Source organism: Schistocerca americana, chromosome 2, assembly GCF_021461395.2.
Source record: "Schistocerca americana isolate TAMUIC-IGC-003095 chromosome 2, iqSchAmer2.1, whole genome shotgun sequence".
Classification (NCBI taxonomy): domain Eukaryota; kingdom Metazoa; phylum Arthropoda; class Insecta; order Orthoptera; family Acrididae; genus Schistocerca; species Schistocerca americana.
The window spans coordinates 182,577,953-182,598,672 of NC_060120.1; the positions used below are offsets into that span (position 1 = coordinate 182,577,953).

At 43.1% G+C, this 20,720-nt stretch overlaps 1 non-coding gene across 1 annotated transcript; it reads left to right on the forward strand.

Moving 5' to 3' along the window:
- The first annotated feature begins 18,995 nt into the window (after positions 1–18,995).
- On the forward strand, positions 18,996–19,070 carry Trnat-ugu. The gene has a single exon. It is a non-coding gene; the product is annotated as a tRNA-Thr (tRNA).
- Positions 19,071–20,720: the final 1,650 nt, after the last annotated feature.

Consider the following 20,720-nt stretch of genomic DNA (forward strand, 5'->3'; position numbering starts at 1 on the left):
GCCGTGCACCATCTTGCATAAACCACGAGGTGTTCGCAGTGTCGTCTGAGGCAGTTTGTACCGTCACAAATTCACGAAGAATGTCCAGATAGCGTGATGCAGTAATCATTTCGGATCTGAAAAATGGGCCAATGATTCCTTTGGAAGAAATGGCGGCCCAGACCAGTACTTTTTGAGGGTGCAGGGACGATGGGACTGCAACATGGGGCTTATCGGTTCCCCATATGCGCCAGTTCTGTTTATTGACGAAGCCGTCCAGGTAAAAATAAGCTTCGTCAGTAAACCAAATGCTGCCCACATGCATATCGCCGTCATCAATCCTGTGCATTATATCGTTAGCGAATGTCTCTCGTGCAGCAATGGTAGCGGCGCTGAGGGGTTGCCGCGTTTGATGAATTTTGTATGAATAGAGGTGTAAACTCTGGCGCATGAGACGATACGTAGACGTTGGCGTCATTTGGACCGCAGCTGCAACACGGCGAACGGAAACTCGAGGCCGCTGTTGGATCACCTGCTGCACTAGCTGCGCGTTGCCCTCTGTGGTTGCCGTACGCGGTCGCCCTACCTTTCCAGCACGTTCATCCGTCACGTTCCCAGTCCGTTGAAATTTTTCAAACAGATCCTTTATTGTATCGCTTTTTGGTCCTTTGGTTACATTAAACCTCCGTTGAAAACTTCGTCTTGTTGCAACAACACTGTGTTCTAGGCGGTGGAATTCCAACACCAGAAAAATCCTCTGTTCTAAGGAATAAACCATGTTGTCTACAGCACACTTGCACGTTGTGAACAGCACACGCTTACAGCAGAAAGACGACGTACAGAATGGCGCACCCACAGACTGCGTTGTCTTCTGTATCTTTCACATCACTTGCAGCGCCATCTGTTGTTGAAAATTGTAACTACTGTAATTTCGAAAGTTTGTCCGCCTGAAAATGTACTGTTGTCCCAAGCATATATTGCAACAAACGGTGTATTTCTATCGCTGCTCGTTCAGTTTTTATTGCCGTTTCAAATATACCGGTCATTTTTGAAAAACCCTGTAAGTACGTGGTGGAGTGGGGCAGTAAACTGAGTCCGCCTGGGCCAGCGTGCAGGCTTTGGCACAGCTGCAGAGTGCGGCGTTCGCGTGTCGCTGTGATGCAACTAGTGCGGCGCGTGGACGGCTTGCTGGCCGTGGAGCAGAGCGCGATGCCCCGGGAATATTCCGGAGACTGCTGACGGGCCCCGCTTCTGCAGTCAAGGACGCGCCAGCGCAGCACAGCTGCCTACTCGCGCACCGCTGCTGATCTGCGCGCGATAGCGCCAGTCGCGGCGTGCGAACCGGGAGTATTGCGTGTCAACAGAAGCTTGTTTACAAACGTTAATCTGCCGCTCTGACGGTGTTACTACCAAAGTAGCTCAGCTGGGCGAGGAGTCGGCAGGGAGTCATCATAAGCAAGGGTAGACTACGGTAGTGACTTTGGTCTGATAAGGTCGTATCCACTTCACCTGTACGTTAGCTGTGTTGCACCAACACCGACTCAAAAAGGAAGGCCTCGGCGCTTGTTGGTGACGTCACGTGAGCTAGGCACGCCGAACGCCAGGTCTGTTGCAGGCATACTCATAATGGTGGTCTCTCTCTCTCTCTCTCTCTCTCTCTCTGACACAGGAAAATATGAAACTATTGACCGTAGCTGACTAACATTGTTCTGAGAAATTTCTGCAATCAATTAACTGTGCAATTCATTACACTTCTTAACAAATAGTGTACTCCTGAACTTAAATTTCCACCTGTTTTAAGGATTGACATACAAAAACAACTTCATGGTCCAGCAGCAACAGAATTCGTGCTTCTTTACCTTATTTGTAAATCTGAGGAAGTTACGTTTGTGCTGTGTTGCTTTTACAAGAAAATGTGAACATATTGGTGCTCTTCTTTGGGTATCTTGGTTGACTATGGGGTGAGGAGCACTGTATGTTAATGAAATACCTTGCGATTGTACACGTTTGGGGATGGGGTGGGGGACAGAAGAAGAGGCAAAAGAGAGATAAATGTTTTATCAAATAAAATTTTTTATCTTATAAGCTTCTCCTTTCAGTTGCAAGAGGGGAATATTTATCTTCTCTAATGTGCATGTTTAATAAAGTTCAAGCTCAGCAATATTTTCGGTGTATGAAGCTATTTTGCTTCCTGTTTAAAATTCCTTTCATTGAAAACTACTGTAATCTAATGACTGGCAACAGTTGGACATTTACACACGTAAATTAGTTCACATTTCCAGTGACGATGTCAAACGAAAATAAATAAATAAATAAAAGAAACGAGTTCATTGTAAGGGGGTTGGGGTAAGTTTCGATAGCAAAATGTATCAAGTAAGTATAGTTATTTGAATGTAAAACTTCCGAAGCTTACAATGGGGCAAAGCATCATCTCATTGTTCTACGTTTGTTTTGACAGGATTCAGTAATACAGAACTATGATCTTCATTTGCAGCTTTACGATAGTAAGAAAATCTTTCATCTAAATAAAACTGCAGAATCCAAAACAATACCAACCATTTTATCCAAAAATAGTAGATTTATAGTGATAAGCACGCCCAGGCGTTTCTGCCTGCAACAGACCTGGCGTTCGCCGTGCCTAGCTGACGCGACGTCACCAACAAGCGCCGAGGCCTTCCTTTGAGTCGGTGTTGGTTGCACACGTATATGGCGGTTACCTCAGAACGATCGCTTTCTTTACGTAAGCGATCAATATATTATTCGGTTCCCCTAGAAACTGGAAACACTGAACAGTGAACCCTCTAAAAACTGAGTAAGGGTATATATAAAGAGCCAGACAACATACAGAACATTTTTGTTCTACTTAGTTATTCTCCAGCCGGTTACTTAAAAGTAAACAGTATTTATAGCAAAATTGAAATTGTCAGTATTTAGTTCGGTATTTATTCGAAAATTGTTTATTTTTAACGTGAAACACAGGGATGTAAAAATAAATAAAACAATTTGGATTTATTTCACAGCACTTAAAAACGCCATCTCCTCGACAAAAAGATAAAATTAAAGAAAAAGCGGCAAAACAAGAATATACCAAACATCGCTTCAATACTTCGTGGAACTTACACAAAACATGTTTCCGTTACTCATAAAAAACGTTCGCATTTATCAGTAACAACAGGAAACTCTTGCCTTTGTTCATGATGAACGTTGTATTGAGCACAAAAACAACAACAGTGATTATATGTATAATGTTTGTAAACTGTAGTTGCATCAAATGCAATAGGTTTGGTTACCTAAGAGCGTAGAAGTTACGCGATGAACTAATTTATATAACTTCTACATCTGCATCTACATCGATACTCTGCAAATCATGTGTAAGTGCCTGGCAGAAGGTTCGTCGAACCACCTTCACAATTCTCTATTATTCCACTTTCGTATAGTGCACAGAAAGAACGAACACCTGAATCTTTCCGTACGAGCTCTGATTTCCGTTAAATTATCATGGCGATCGTTTCTCCCTACGTAGGTCAGCGTCAGCAAAATATCCTCGCATTCTGAAGACAAAGTTGGTGATTCGAATTTCATGAGAAGATTACTCCGCAACGAAAAACGTCCTTGTTTTAATGATGTCCATCTCAAATTCTGTATCATTTCAGTGACTCTCTCTTTCCTATTTCGCGATAATACAAGTGGCCGTGCGGTTCTAGGCGCTTCAGTCAGGATCCGCGTGACCGCTACGGTCGCAGGTTCGCATCCTGCCTCGGGCATGGATGTGTGTGATGTCCTTAGGTTCGTTAGGTTTACGTTCTTGGGGACTGATAACCACAGATGGTAAGTCCCATAGTGCTCAGAGCCATTTGAACCATTTGATAATACAAGACGTGCTGCCCTTCTTTGAGCTTTTTCTGTGTACTTCGTCAGTCCTATCTGGTAATGATCCCACACGGACAAGCGTACTGTAGGAAGTCCCCTTAGCAGATCTGTTACATTTTCCTGCCAACAAAATGCAGTCTTTGGTTAGCCTTCCCCACAACATTTTCCGTGTGTTCCTTTCAATTTAAGTTGTTCGTAACTGTAATTACTAGGTATTTAGTTGAATTTACGGCCTTTAAATTTGACTAATTTATCGTGTAATCGAAGTTTAACGGATTCCTTTTAGCACTGATGTGGATGACCTCACCTCACTCTTTCCGTTATTTAGGATGAACTGCCAATTTTCGCACCGTACAGGTATCTTCTCTAAATCGTTTTGCTGTTTGTTTTGATCTTCTGATGACTTTACTAGTCGAGGCAATTTATGTTCTGGAAGGATATAAAACACAATGGACCAACACTGAATGATGTGCGGTTCTAATTATGTGCAAAACAAAGAAAAAACAATGAAGTCGTTGACTCTCAGTTTATCTCACACACATTCATGTTTGTTTCCCTGCCGATGCTACCAGTATTACGGTAATCCTACCGTTTACTACTTCATTTACGTAGTGTACCAAACTTACCGAACCGTAGTTTCGGTAGATAGCAACTCTGGTTGTGTGGTATATCGAATGTGCTCAACAAGTATGGTTACTTCATGAATGAAATACGTGTCGAAAACCCATAGCGCCTCTTGGGCGTCGGCTGTTGCCAAACGCACGGTAAAATAATGTACAGTGGGACGGGACATGCTGGACACCATACGTTTAATGTCCTTTCGGCGGCACTGTGGCACAGTCAAGCAACGTGGCGATCGTGAGTTATGCGCCTAAGTGACAGCAAGCCACACCCAAACATTCCGTGGTTGCAATGTACGGCTGTCACAAATCAGCGGGAGGCCGCATTGTCTTCTGCTGCGCAGAAAGCTCACGCGACCATCGTCTGAACTGTGGCTGAAAATGTTCTCTCAGAAAATTATGTCTCTCTCTACGTCTTCTTCCAGCCTAGCAGTTCACCGCAGCAATGCTAGGGTCAAAGTCACAATCTGCAGGTGATTATGTGCCTAGGACCCAGGTTCTAGGGGCAGAGAACTACTGCTGCTGTTACGAAACTACAAGCGAATGCACCCATAGACTAAGGGCACATCTCGGCATAGCGCACTGACAGGATTCGTTTGCTGTCATGGCTGGCCTACTAAATACAGCTTTCAATGCTCCCAGTCCGTCGACTCGATGAACAACAGTGATGTTACGTCGGATGTAACACGCCTGCAACACAAACTACATCTACGTAACTATGATGACTAACAGACATTGCAATACAGGATCACATTTTGGTATTACAAGAGATTTTCACTAGCAATGACGTACAGCCTGTTGGCTTCCGCCTCGAGACTGTCTGCTGACGTTTCGCCAGCACGACTGGCTTGAATTGTCAAAAATTCATCTACCACTGCTGGTGGCGTTGGCAATGGAGATCAACCTGTGAAAACGCCAGCCAGTCATGCTGAGAAACGTCAGAAAAATCATTAAACTTTTTATTTTTATTTGTGTGGGCATAGTATCCCTAATTGCTTTGTAATGTAACGGTTCACTAGCATCCATTTCTCTTAATTCCCACGCGAAATATTAATTCAGAATACATAACTAGGGCAGAACAATAAAAACGACGTGCGTTAGAAACGTTGCGAGCGGTATGGCAACGCTGTTTGTTCTACTAGGGTATACCGACAAGTTCATCCCTTCCAGATGCTCAGTCTGAGTTTCAGCTCCGTACAGCCATCGCGTGAGTTTTGAGAGCACCGTCAGGGAATTTTGTGTGTTACGAAAATGGAACAGCGGAATTTACAACGACGTTATGCCATCACGTTTTGTGTTAAACTTGGGGGAACCCGCACGTGTGAGCTTTGAAAGGTTGAAACAGGCCTATGGCGAACATTCCTCGTCTAGATTACAGGTTTTTCCCTCACGCAGATCATTTTTGGAACGCCGAGAACACGTTGAATATAAACCTCTCTCAGGTAGATTTTCAACTTCAAAAATCGACGACAACGTCGAACGTGTGCCTGCTCTTATGAGATCAGACCGACGTTAACAATAAGGATGCTGGGTGACCTATTCAACACTTTCGCCGTGCACCCAATTTTGACCAAAGTGTTGCACATGCGAAAGGATTGTGCCAAAATGGTGCCGAAAAGCTGAACAGAAGGACACTCGGAAAAACGTGCGCGCTACTGATCTTGTGAGGACTGCCAATGACCACGAATGGTTCAGTCGTGTGATCACAGATGATGAATCCCGGATTTTTGAGTGTGGTCCTGAGAATGCGTCAAAGTGAGGAGTGCCACAATGAGCATCATCTCTGCTGAAATAAGCTCGAATGAGCAAATCAAACATTGAAACTATGCTGATTTTCTTTTTTGATAGTTGGGATACCGTGCATAAGGAATTTGTTCCTCCAGAACAAACTTTCGAGCAAGTATTTTACAACAGGGTGTATACGCGGACAAAGAAAAAAATTCCTAGATTTCTCCCGGATTTCCTGGTTAAAAATACATTTTCTCCCGGGTGAAAACATAGTTTTTCCCTGTTAACTGACAGCACATTTTCTCTCAAAACTGTATAACTTATCCATCCTTTGAATGGTTATGGTTTTATGCACGGGCGTAGGATTTCCCGGCACTTTGGAAACAAAACACAGGGGGGGGGAAAAAACCTTTTGGAAAGATCTTTGATGTGCAGAAACATGTACGCTGCATATTTTCATGTTACGGAAGTATAAATTCGAATACCACCAAACAGAGCATGTTACTTTCCGAAGCATTGAAATCGAGATTGCGATTCGCTTTTTTAAGCCAGTCATAGCTCATGTCACGTGATTTTCACCAGCCGATGATACCAGGTATTCAGAGCTTACGACACGTGATGAAGTCAGACAATAGCAACATCACTGTTAAGTAGGGAGAACGCACAAGCAGACAAAGTTAATGGTTTAAATTAATATACATAGTGTTGCTACAAGAAAAGTAAAGCTTTCACTTATAATATTGGTCTATGAGATTAATACGCTGGAAGAGAAGCTAAGCTTTCGCATATAATGTTGGTCTTTTATGCGCGTACTACAATTTAAGATATATCACACAAATGTGCCATTAAAATTTTTAATAACGATATAAATGACTGTTCTTCTGGGCTCGAAATTCGTCTAAATGGCTCGTCATCAAAGAGTTTATTTTTAAATGAGAGTCAAACGCTCTTTGATTTGAGAAATTCATCGTACATTCTCGTACGTAGTTCAACTTGCGTAAAAGGAAATTCTTTGACAGTAACGCTTTTCAAACAACCATTAAGAGCATTTTGCCGCGAGCTGTTAGAAATAGGTTCGTTTCTGCAGTTACCAGAGAGCGCCAGATGACAGGCGTCACCGCGCTTGCGCAAATACGATGTCGTAGGGAGCCGTATGTTCGTAGGTGTAAAACATTGAAAGATTTTACATTAGGTCATAAAAGAAACAAGACATTCGAACCTGCGGCTGCCCTCACAGCCAACAGCCACATTTCTGTAGCCAGAAGCGGGAGAAGGTACTAAATTGCGCATGCTCATGATTCCGGTTGTAACTGCTAAAACGAATCTAATGTAAAAAGTTGTGACGTCACGCTCATCGGAGGCAATTTGTTGTTACGAATCACTGCATATTCTTCCTAAAGCCTTTGACAAATTTTGCTGTTGGCAGACCCTTGTATGAGCGCTTTGTTTTGTTGATGTATGTGGCACATTTACTTAGCAGTTTAAGTTTTATTTTCGTTTTTTCACTCGTTCATGTTTTATTGCTGAAGTATTATTCTGCAGTAGCGGAATACAGTAATATTCTTTGTTAGAGTATCTGTTCTTACCAGTCAAAATTACAAAAATTTAACTGAATACAATGAAAATTCCCGGAATTCTATCCTTGTGACTTTTCCCAGAAATTTAAAAACGTCTTAAAAGAACGCCATTTGGGATTGCGGAGAACATTCAAGACTGCGACCGACATGTTAAAGGCCCTATCAGTAGAAGCCTTTCAGCGCTGATACCAAGAATGGGAACGACGACTCCGCCGGTGTATAGCTGCCGAAGGGAACTACTCTGAGGGGGACAATATTATTGTTTGAAGAAAAAAAAGTTGATGAAATCTGTCTCATTACTTTTCTGACAGATCTCTTAAGTTTGTTGCGTAATGGGGGGACGGGTGGCAAAGGTGTGGAAGACCTTTTATTAATCGCTGTGCAAGCTTCCGAGCTCCAGGGAAAGAAATACCTACTGGACAACGAAGGCGAGAGGCGGAGGGGCAGAGAAATGGACAACGGCAGACGGGTTACGAACCTGACAAGTTCATTTTCAAGTCCGGCCACTGACAGTGCCTGATCTCAATAATAAATATGAACTCAAAACTCAGTCTGATCGTGACTCGGTAAGACGCATTTATTCTGCGACCATTTGTAAAGCATGTGTTGTCACTTTAATGTTCATTATGAAGTTCAGGTACTGTCAGTGCAGCCTCAGTAGGCCAGGCTTGAGAATGAACATGTCAGGCTCGAAACTAGTCGCCTAATACTGTAACTGTTGACAGAATCGTTAATAAAAGTTTTAAGGAATTTAATAAATCTGCTGGTTCCCGATCAACAAAATGCTGAAACTGGAGAAAAAGGGCGAACATTAAAGTTTTGACTGTTGTACCCATCAATCTTCGATTTGAATTCGTTTCGACTGACGTTTATTTGTGACAGAACCGGTTCACTTAAGTTAATACTGATCGATTTTCATTTTGAAAACATCTGCAAGCTATTACTATGAGGCACAGTGACTACTTTCCTTTTGTAGAATATGGGGATTTTTAGTTCAGCGGTCGATCTTTTAATTTACTTCGAGAAATGTGTGCAATTTCTTATTTTCAATTACAGAGTGTGAATTTTCTACTTATTGGTAACTGCTGAGTGACGCCAGAACCACTGTTTATTCTTAGTTCTGTGTAGGGGTTGTTGTTGTTGTTGTTGTTGTTGTCGTCGTCTTCAGTCCTGAGACTGGTTTGATGCAGCTCTCCATGCTACTCTATCCTGTGCAAGCTTCTTCATCTCCCAGTAACTACTGCAACCTACATCCTTCTGAATCTGCTTGGTGTAGGGGCATTCTTTGCTATTGTTGCTAACAACCGGAGCTGCGGAGTCTGATTGTCACAGTAAGTGAAAATTTTTCGGCTCCGTGCTTTCGCACCCTTCGGTAAGTACCACAGGTACCGCGGCGCTTTCGACAAACCAACCAGTTTTGCACCGCGGGGTTTCCGACCAAAGTTTTCCCCACTGCTGCGCCTTCAAGACGACGCGGCAACGGAGGGGCGCACCGTCATTACTGCTCTTTTCATTCGCAGCAATTTAAACCGTGCTCTTAGGCTCTTGTCTAATCACACCCAGGGAAGTCACGACATATTCGGAAATAATAGCCTTATATTTCCGACAAATAACAATACTTACATCATCTCTGCACCAATTTAATTTCTCGCTTTTTAATTGGATAAAATGCGAAAGGGATCCTCTTATTACAAAACGGTCCGAAAACCACGGCAAAAGCATTTGTGGTCACAGGTCGCAAAGCCCAGGACAGCGAGATTTCGATACGCATGCAGATACTAAGTTCAGGGCTCCAGACATGAATATTGTGCTGCACATTGACATTAGTCGATTTTTATGTTAGGTCCCCAAAAGTGCTGAGTCACCTGAACAGAACAAACTTATTTCTTTTACGACGCAAACTGATGGTCGAAATTCTTTCGATTAAATTCAATCATTCAGCGCAAAAGCAGAACCGCCGCAACAGTTATGGAACATATTTGAATCTATCAGTGCAATTGCTAGAAAATACATATTTATATCATCATACACTTTTACTTTTATTGGTGTAAAGACCGTCAGTAATGGAAAAAACATACCACCATCGACAATCAATTGAAGGAATGCAAATGGTGATTTAAATATATGCGGTTTTTTGTTCTGCCGATTTCCATTTGTATGAAATAGTTTTCGGCTTATTAGGCCATCTTCAGATAACAACTGGCTATTGTTTACAAGGAGCTTGTGTTCTTACGAACGAAACATTCTGGACTAGATACAACGCAATCTTAAGTTGTGGTATTATTGTCTTTGGAATTGTCAAACGGGTCTTGACTTTTTGTTCTGTAAAACTGTTCTTTAACATAATAAATCACATTTTATGGTTTGTCAGTGCCATGCATGACAACACTTAGAATTATTTAGAATAGACATTATTACAAAATTACATTTTTTGGTATTTGTTGTGAACAGTTGCACTTGACACTAATTGTTGGTTGTACAACAGCGGTGTTTTCTTTGGGGGTTACATTTTGTTATAAGAAAATTGTGCATTAATAAATACCAAATATTTTGCCACATCAGTGTACGTTACTCCGTTAGAGTAATGAAGTCACCAACACGACGTCAATAAAAAGATACGAGTACTTAGGTAACTTATTGCGTGTAGTGGCCTGCGATGCAAGATGCTATGGTGAACGCTTTTCCAGGCGAAACTCACCTGCAATGAAAGGAAAAGAACAAAAAATTAGAGCAATATCACTAGACTGGAGTTGGTGGCTATTTTGTAAAATTCAATAAATGAAGAGAGCAAAACATGAAAACTATAGGCAGCAAAACACACACAAATCATAATTCATACTGTGAACTATCAGGGAATAGACAAAATTTCAGTAATGAAGTATTGAGAAACGCATTTGTTTTCGTATTATGCGATACTGTTGATAAAGGTAATAACTGCATTTATTGTCACTAACAGAAGCCTAACGCAACATTGTGAGACCTTCACTTTTCCCGGCGAATTGAATGTTCAAATAATTTACGGTTTTGCTGCCGGGTCTACGGCCTTTTTGCCTTACGCAGGAAGCATTTCCAACAGGATTGGCCGTATTTTGGAGAAATATGATGTGAAATGTGTTTTTCGACCACCTGCCTTGATTAAGGCCCTGTTGGCGTCCGTAAAAGATGATCTTGGTTTACGCAAGGCTGGTGTCTATCGTATTCCTTGCAGTTGTGGCACGTCATATATTGGTCAGACAATCAGGACTGTGGAAGACCGGTTTTTTGAACATAAGCGTCACACACGCTTACAACAGCCGAGAAAATCCGCTATTGCTGAACATTGCCTTGACACCGGTCATCTATGGAATACAGCAACACGGAGATTCTGGCTTGCACGTCCAGCTACTGGGATAGTGTCATTAAGGAAGCTGTTGAAATCAAATTATCAAGCAACCTTATAAACAGAGATTGTGGATTTTGTTTAAATGCTGCTTGGAATCCGGCTCTCTCACTCATCAAAAAACAGAGGGACAGAATTAGGGCTGCCTCACCAGTTGATTAATAGTCACTATCGATATTTCTGATGTTGGTTATCTTTGGTTGTGTGTTGACTTTGCGGTTACTTGTTCTGTGTGTGGTATCTTCCTCGTTTCTCCTCTGTGAACCGAGGTATTAAATTCCCCTGCACATTGCTTCCTCCTTTCAGTTGTGCCTTGAGAATGGCAGGGTGTGCTCCTGCCAAAATATCGGCGGTAGTCGACGTCACCCGGCAGCAAACCCGTAAATTATTTGAACGTAACGCTACATTGTCAAAAGCTGACGTATTCACTCTATTTTGTAATCGTTGACGTAACACACATCCTCTGAAGTATCATTTCGTTTCCTCCTCTCATTCTGCGTGATTCACTGTCTTTCTCTCTCCCCCTCCCCCCTTTCAGCTGTATGACGAAATCTCACTATGAGGATCCCAGTGGCTGTTCTTGTTGTGGTCTTCAGTCCTGAGACTGGTTTGATGCAGCTCTCCATGCTACTCTATCCTGTGCAAGCTGCTTCATCTCCCAGTACTTACTGGAACCTACATCCTTCTGAATCTGCTTAGTGTATTCATCTCTTGGTCTCCCTCTACAATTTTTACCCACCACGCTGCCCTCCAATGCTAAATTTGTGATCCCTTGATGCCTCAGAACATGTCCTACCAACCGATCCCTTCTTCTTGTCAAGTTATGCCACAAACTTATCTTCTCCCAAATTCTATTCAATACCTCCTCATTGGTTATATGATCTACCCATCTAATCTTCAGCATTCTTCTGTAGCACCACATTTCGAAAGCTATTCTCTTCTTGTCAAAACTATTTATTGTCCATGTTTCACTTCCATACATGGCTACACTCCATACAAATACTTTCAGAAATGACTTCCTGACACTTAAATCTATACTCTATGTTAACAAATTTCTTTTCTTCAGAAACGCTTTCCTTGCCATTGCCAGTCTACATTTTATATCCTCTCTACTTCGACCATCATCAGTTATTTTGCTCCCCAAATAGCAAAACTCCTTTACTGCTTTAAGTGTCTCATTTCCTAATCTAATTCCCTCAGCATCACCCAACTTAAATCGACTACATTCCATTATCCTCGTTTTGCTTTTGTTGATGTTCATCGTATACCCTCCTTTCATGACACTGTCCATTCCGTTCAACTGCTCTTCCAAGACCTTTGCTGTCTCTGACAGAATTAAAATGTGATCGACGAACCTCAAAGTTTTTATTTCTTCTCCCTGGATTATAATACCTACTCCAAATTTTTCTTTTATTTCCTTTACTGCTTGCTCAATATACAGATTGAATAACATCGCGGAGAGGCTACAATCCTGTCTCACTCCCTTCCCAACCACTGCTTCCCTTTCATGTCCCTCGACTCTTATAACTGCCCTCTGGTTTCTGTACAAATTGTAAATAGCCTTTCGCTCCTTGTATTTTACCCCTGCCACCTTTAGAATTTGAAAGATAGTATTCCAGTCAACATTGTCAAAAGCTTTCTCTAAGTCTACAAATGCTAGAAACGTAAGTTTGCCTTTCCTTAATTTTTCTTCTAAGATAAGTCGTTAGGCTAAGAAAGCCATTTTAGTCACTCCTTTTGGCGTTACATTTTCTCAATTTTAGTGTACTTAATCCGGCAAATGCCAACTACCAACAGATCGGGGCCAGCTTGCGCGGCATGTGGGTGCAGCCAGCAGGCTCAGCTCGGGGTGTGGAGGCTGTGGACGTGTGGCCAAGTGTCCAGAGCGAGGCGGCAACGACCGCTCGGCGAAAGCTGCTGCTTTCTAGGCGCCCGCCAAGCAGCCAGCTCATTGTTTTGGGAAACCGCCGGCTGTCACAACACGCGCGCTTTAAATCAAGCACGCCGTGGGCGACGCTCTGCGCTTTCCTCCACAAACCTTTCCGGTCACACCCGGGTCCAGGACACAGGTCGACGATTCGTGATACTGTTATGGGGACCATGGATTTTGGGTATAACAACGTTCGTTAAAATTATGGTTGACCAGTCTCACTCTGCGATTTTTCTGCATTCGAGTAACTCAATCCAGTCACGTAAAGGGTCCTCTTGTAAGGTGGCTGTAATTTCGCACCTTACAAGTAGAGATGAATCGAATTCGTTCATTCCCGTGAACTGCTTCATTCATTTCACTCTTTGCTGCGAAGCGTTCAAATGAAGTAGTTCATTCATGAAGTACGGAAGTCTGGCGAAGTTGCCCAATTCGCCGCTCAGCCGCTCGCTTCGCCTCGCTCGTACAATAAAGCTTCGTAATACTTAGTAATTTTACCAACAGATGGCTGAACTATGCAGTAACGTGCACGCAACGTTTTACGCTCTTACAGCGTCTGAGTTAAATAGAGCATGGTCGAAGGGGACAAAGGAAAGATAAACAGAGAAGCCTGTCACATATAAAGAAGGCATTACATTTAATGTTGCTCGACATTTTCTCATGAAGCGCCCAAAAAAGTCTGTATCCGCCAAATGAAACATTATTTGTTGTATTCATGGACTGAAAACTAGGACTACCAACGAAATGCAGTCCAATTCTATGTTCCTTTTAAAACTTAATCCAAAATAGAATGAGTATGTTTACCACTGTCACGAAGTCTATATACCTACCGGTACGTTAAGTAATTATTCAGAAGTTTTTCTGTAGATTTTATTTTTGTTGAGAATAATAACCCTCCTTCAATACGTGAACTGTCACCTGTAGTCATTGGTACGATTTCTTGTTGGCTGTGCGTGCTCACACAGCCAGCCTCTTCATTTGTATCTTTAATATTGATTTGTCTGCAAGCGCTGCCAACGGTAGGCTACCCGTAGACGCAAAGTTTAACTGCACAAATAGTCACGGGTAATGATGTCAGCACTGCAGGAAGCAGCTGACGCTGCTTTCCCCTCGCCACCCAGCTCACCAACCCTCGTAAACCTATCGTTCCCCACAAACACCGCGCGATTCGTCGACAGGTAGTAGAGGTAGGATTGAAGTGAAGGGAGGATGAGTGACGTAGCGCCGATGTAGTGGGAGAGGGAGAGGGAAAGAGTGAGTGACCTAGAAAAATGTGTCGAGTGTGCTATCTGCGAAGAGTGTGAAGTACCAGTTCATTGAAATTGAGTGGTTAGTTCACACTTCGCTGTGAAGCGTTCATTTGAACGACTCATTCACGAGCTTCCCATCACTACTTACAAGCACTCATCCAAATACTTTGCCGTGCACTAGAACCACAATTAGATATCATTTGATAGGTTGTACATCGTATATATGAATATTTAAAGGAGACTGGCATTGTCACGTACGCCTTGTAAATAATTGTTAACGATTATTGCATGAAAGCTGACGGAGTGTCTTTATTATCAGAACGGCGTAATGAATGATTGCCTACACTAGCAGAGGCTGGAACGACAGTGGAAATGACGCAACAGGCGGAACTCAAGCCCCGGGTGGAAGGCCCACACAGGTGTGGAGGTTCAGCTCCAGACACGAAGTGCCGAGACGGGCAGTCTGAGCACCTGAGCGCGAGGACACAATATAGGGGCGACCGGCCGCTACTGTAGTAGGGCTGGAAGGCTAACCGGATAATACTTCCGACCTCTGCGAATCTTGGATGCAGGTGAGAGAAATGAAGAAGCGACACCTCTGAAACCACGCAGGCTGGGTTATTTCCAAGGAATTTTACTCAGAAGCGTACCATTGTACGAGTATAGGTTTCTCCTCGCAAACTTTCCGCGCTGGCGACAAACGTAAAATATGGTTGGTCGTCGTTCGGAAGAATCTGTAGAGAGGGAGAATATTCCGCGGTATCGGGAATATGATTCGTTTTCGGAATTACGAGGGTGGGGAGCCGAGCCTTGCTGGGAAGCCAGCGGTGGAAAGAAGAGGTCTTCCGTTATTAGGGCCCGTGTGTGACTTTCGCTCGGTATCAGCTTTGTTGGTACAGACGGACTTGCTGTCTTTGCTCTCATGAGAGTTTATAGTTAGTTAGGCACTGGATTTCGCCTCCAGGTTGGAAGTCGTCGTTGAGTACGCAGCTTTCAGTACTTGAGAGCACTACTTCTGCCTATACTTACGTTGAGACGTTATCTGATCTCTCTCCTTGTGGCTGGGAGTTCGCGTTTCTCATCTGTAGAACACAGAGAGGAGAAGACAGTGTTAGAGTATATCAGATGACCGCCTTTTGCCATCCTAGTGTTTGAAAGTTTATTTGTGGCTGGAATTCTTCCATCGTCACAGATGAGTACGAGAACCATCACTTCGACGCACCGGACGCAGTAAATACGGTGATATCGCAAATTGCTTCGGCTTATTAGGGCTATATAAGCTAAACAGTTCTGATCACGCTTGTTTATTTCCATTGAGGTTCCGCACCAGCGTAGATCATCTTTGAGGGTGTGTCTTCTGTACGAAGAAGTCAGTCATTTCGCGTTATTGATATTAGACCGCAGTCTTAATAAGGGGCAGAGTTGGACAATTTATCAGTAATTGTAGTTAGGAACTGTAAACTTCGTAATATAAAAGATTTTTTATCTACAATAAATATATAAGCAGGAACAACGTTTATCGTTTAGCAGGATTAGTCGCCTTCATCATTCATTTATGTTTAGATTGTAATTTACAGAATTAAGAGATCCTAAGATCTGTTTCAGGTGGTAGTCAGACAGGGCCAAATCTTCATTTTAGCGTTTATTGTTTTCCGTTGAGCACATTCATTCTTACACCCGCCTGGAGTAGCATCCTGGACTCTTATTGAAACAATGAACCGTTCTGACCGCGTCGGCTCGTTCTATGTTCTTACATCTTTGCCCACTGGCGCGATCCGTCTCTGTCTACTCGCCAGGAGGCGTTTGGGTCGCCTGTGAGTTGATTGGTTGTAGTTTCTTTGAGCGTGGTGTTGACCACATGGGCCGGCAATCTAGTCGCTATCGGTGTAAGAGACACAAGAGGCACATGTGACGTACGGCCGCCACGTGTATCAGTGGCCACTGAGGTCGAAATTGGGTCCTATTTGTCTTGGGAGTAGTTGCTTCCCTGATTGATGTAGTGACTATAAAAAAGCCTTGCCGTGGTAAGCAAACGCTAGCGGCCAAGTGAATCTTGGCTTTCCGAGCTACTCGTGGCGTTTGGAGGAGCTGCCCCGGGGTGTTACCTGTTGCCCACCTAACCACCGGGCATAGTTTGTCCGCGCCGGCTGTGTCCGTGCGCGCGGCTTCCCGTCTCACCGTAGCCCCTGAGACGTTCCGAGTTCCTGACTTGCTACGGCATCCCTCGTAAGTTGCGTTTCTTTCTCGTAGCAATCCGGCATTAATTTGACCTGGAGTGCCCGTTATTCTACACCACCTTACTCAGACTTGGCCAGCCGTACCTGCCCCTGTCATGTTTTTCCTGCTTTAAGGCGAGCAGTTCTAGGCTAGGCGCTACAGTCTGGAACCACGCGACCGCTACGGCCGCAGGTTCGAATCCTGCCTCGGGCATGGATGTGTGAGATGTCCTTAGGTTAGTTAGGTTTACGTAGTTCTAAGTTCTAGGGGACTGACGACCTCAGATGTTAAGTCTCATAGTGCTCAGAGCCATTTGAACCATCCTATTTGAAGACGGGACCAACAACCTCGCTGTTTGTTCCCGTCGACCAACCAACTAATCAATTTGAAGTTTGGTTTTAACGTAATAGTTTGAGTATCGGTGTAATCCTCAATTTGTTAAATATTATTCCATTATTTTTCCACGTCAGTATCTTGATTGTGACCAACGTGCTTCTATGATTAATTAAATGCTGGATACTTGCGTTGAGAATGGTTCTTGCTCTTTGCATAAAATATTAGTACTGGTACTTACGGAACTCAGCTTGTCAGGTACGACACTTGGAAATTTCATGTTACTATTCATCTTATTAGGCATATTCATATTCACTGGTGTCAAGCACACATCCTTTGATCAGACCAATGTTGAAATTGTAATCTTTAACCATCATTGCTGTCATTGTTTGCCAAGCGCTAAGCGCGTGTTTTGAGTTTATATTTGATTGTACAACTTGCTTGTTAGTCCTTCCTAAATTGGTGCATCTTATTCGTTTAAAGTAACTAATTAATCATCAATTTATTTAAATCAAGAAATTTTGGAGTAACTGCCTGAATGACTTTCCGTAATTATTTTATCTAATTTTCTGGTGAAATTTGAACTGCTATTAACATTTTCAGTTCTTTGCTGGCGCTACTTATTGTCACTCATTAGTTGTGCCTTTTTAATTACGTAAGTACGTTCATTGCAAACAGCTATTATCATTCGTATATTATTAGTGTTTTTGGTATCTGTTCAATAAAAGATAGTTGGACTCTTGTGAAGTAACAAACGACATGTGATAAATAGCCAGCATCTTCCCCTGCCTGTTTAGTTGTTCCTTTATCCTGGGGTGTCCACTGACATTTCACGTTCCTTCCCTCCGTGTAACGGAGTTTCCGCTTGCGCCGCGCGAGATCGCACAGGCGGCCGCCAACAGAATCTACTCACTCTTCGCGATGTGCGACACACGCGAGAAATTTCGCGACGTACTGTTCCGCAGATTTAAAAGCGAACGTTTATTGGCAGGCCCTGATCAATTCTCTGAACTGCTACACTAATAAAACCAATCTAAATATGAATCACGGGCTCCGCTTTGATCCGGAAGACAGGGTTAAACTTTTCTGTACTTCAAAACCAGTCACTGAAAGCCCTGTAATGGTCTAACTGGTCTCAGGAAGATTCAGCGATCGGACCAGTGGATTGGTGTATGTACACCGCTAACAGTTCATACACTGCTTCCAACAGTCTGCTAGCAGCTTCCACCGAAGGTCTCCGCAACGTAACAGAAACAGGGAGTCATATAAAGACTCAAAACTCGTATTTCCACGGGAACTAATGTAATTTAGTAGCTTCAATGACAACATCGCCACCACTGTCCAGCTAGCCCACAACATAATTTGAGGCCTGATCCTGATGGTCGTCTGCACACTCGATAAACGGTAACTGTCTCCTAGGAAAGCGGGGGATGGGGCATTAGAGTCGAATGTCCCGTCGTCAGCGCGGTCATTAGAGTCGGACAGCAGGACCGGATTACGAAAGGATGGGGATGTAAATCGTCCATGCCCTTTTCAAGGGAACCATCCTCCCTTTTGCCTGGAGAGATTTTTAGGGAGGTCATGAAAAACCTAAATCTAGATTGCCTGACAGTTTTGAACCGTCGTCCTCCCGAACAGAGTCCTGAGTGCTATCCACTGACCCACATCGGTCGGAATGACACCTAGGTATCCACATCTGCGCACCGGAAGAGCAATGGAACCCATTTGGGTACCTGTCGGGCGCCATCACAGCGTACGCAGATCAGCGGCCCGTTGTTTAAATTACGTGACCTTTGCTTACACATCTAGTGCCACATAGCTCCACAAACCTACCAAAAAACTGTCGGATCCCTGACACGAAGTATCAGTGACGCATTTCATTCCCAAAACGGAAAACAAGCTATTAAGGAGGTGGACATAATGTTTGGCTTATGAGTTTATGTTCCACTAGTGATTGCGTACGGGACTTGGTAGATTAATCTGCCACAAGTAATGAGTATGATGGGCAAACATCTATTAGGCGCACTACGAATGTAGTGGTGTGGACATGTTGGGAATGTGGATCTCACGGGGAGCGTGCATGGGTTAAGTCCCTGCAGACGCACTACCCTCTGTGCCCGCGGTGGCTCAGATGGATAGAGCGTCTGCCATGTAAGCAGGAGATCCCGGGTTCGAGTCACGGTCGGGGCACACATTTTCAACATGTCCCCAATGAAGTACATAAACGCCTGTTTGCAGCTAGGGTGTCCATTTTATTATCATTTCACTCTGAATTTACTTGTAATTGGGATTACTTCGAACACAGAGGCGCTGAGCTGCAACTCTTAACGATACATTAGCTGAATTGCGTGCAGCAGAAGTAATCTCTTCCGTTGTCAAGGAATAATACGAGGCTATGTCCGCACACACGCACTCAGGAGATAATTACAAGTTGGCGTTTTAATAAAATGGAGCGAGATAATGCTTTATGGCGCGTTAGCACGAAATGGAACGCGCCATTTCTCATTCGCCACTGAAACGGTAAAGTTTGAGGAGTATGAACTCTGTTCAATTTTGCTTGCGCCCTGTCCATGTAACTGTCTGCCTCACTGACGAACACTTCGTTTCTCAGTGGACGAGAGAAAAGCGCCCCAGTCTCCACTCCCGCATCTTTGCTATCTGAATTAAATAAAGTGCGCGTATAATTGCTGTATATGCAAAGCAAACAGACCTTATTTACACAGCTCTGCTTCCCCGTCCGCAGAACGAACAAGGTTATTCATTCTCCACAGCGCGAAACGATTCACCGAATAAATATTGGCCGAGATTCAAAACTTAAGAAAAAAAAAAAGGCTAGAATGCTGCGCTCGACAAACATGGAAAATATCGTTGAATTTTCGCCCCGCTGCTAGCGTTTTGTTATACATCACAAATTTCAATAGCTCTTTATGACAGGGTTGTTTCTTACTACATTGTTGTAAAAGTTAAAGGCGTCACCTACCTGGAAGTTGTTTTGAACACAGCAGAGTCTCACTGGGCATGCTTCCACTGCAGTGGCTATGCCACTGCCTTCCTCGGACCTTTGAATTGACCTACACAACCGGTTACATGGAGGCGAACTATGATGCAACACGGCATTTCTCATATTAACAAACATTGTTCGACGTGAAAGACGTGGTAAGTGGCAGTTATATCGTAGTACTGACCGTGCAGCTGAGTCGGTAGTGTACTAGTATAATAACAGCAAAGACGTTGGTTCGTATCTCTCACTAGCATATTTCATTTACGAAACATGAAATTGAAAATAAACCACATTATGTCTGGAGCCACATTATGTCTGGAGACAGCACCGTGTTATTGATTTATATAATTTTTCGTTCACCAGCAAGGCACTTCCTATGTCTGTATCAAATTCTGATTTATTTTCATGCAATTATAATTAAAATGTTGTTTTACTGTAAAATGATTCAATATTTGTTAGTTAACATCTCAGTTTGATTATATAAAATTTAAAAAATATCACTAGGGAGAATGGAACCAACGACTTCTGATTGTTATATGCTACTGACTTTTTTGTTTTAATAAGCCAAACGTATTGTACTTAAAATCTGTCTGAAATAACCTAAACCTCGAAGGCGATTTTTTGATTCCGTGCCTTAATCGGGAAAATGGAACACTTTTAGGATCACTTTTTGTCCGTCTGTCTTGTTTTGACTATCTGTCCGACTGTTCAAAACCCTTTTTCTGAGTAATGGGTAGACGTATCAAATTTACATTTATGTGACATACTAAGATCTATAGTGAAGTGGCGATGTAACAAATTTAAGGTTCTAAGAGAATGCAGCCAAAAGATATCGCTAT